Below are 327 nucleotides of genomic sequence, written 5' to 3'. Positions count from 1 at the left end.
TTGATGTAGATTCAGTCTACAGCATGAAGATTCAATCTTCATCTTTCCCAGCACTATTTTTTGAAGAGGCTATCTTTCCTCCAGTGAAAGTATTTGGCCCGTTTGTCAAAAATGAGGTAGCTTTGAGTACCAGGACTTGTTTCTGCATCCTTTATTTTGTTCTATAGATCCACAAGTGTGTGTGTGTGTGTGTGTGTGTGTGTGTGTGTGTATGTTTGCCAGTACCATTTTGTTTTTATCATTGTAGTTTTGTAGTATGGTTTTTTTGGGATTGTTTTGTTTTTTGAGTTTTTTTTGGTACTGGGAATTGAACTCAGGACCTTGCAC

This window comes from Chinchilla lanigera, unplaced genomic scaffold (genome assembly GCF_000276665.1).
Source record: "Chinchilla lanigera isolate Chin_1 unplaced genomic scaffold, ChiLan1.0 scaffold00190, whole genome shotgun sequence".
Taxonomy (NCBI): domain Eukaryota; kingdom Metazoa; phylum Chordata; class Mammalia; order Rodentia; family Chinchillidae; genus Chinchilla; species Chinchilla lanigera.
Note: the sequence above shows the minus strand (reverse complement) of the source record.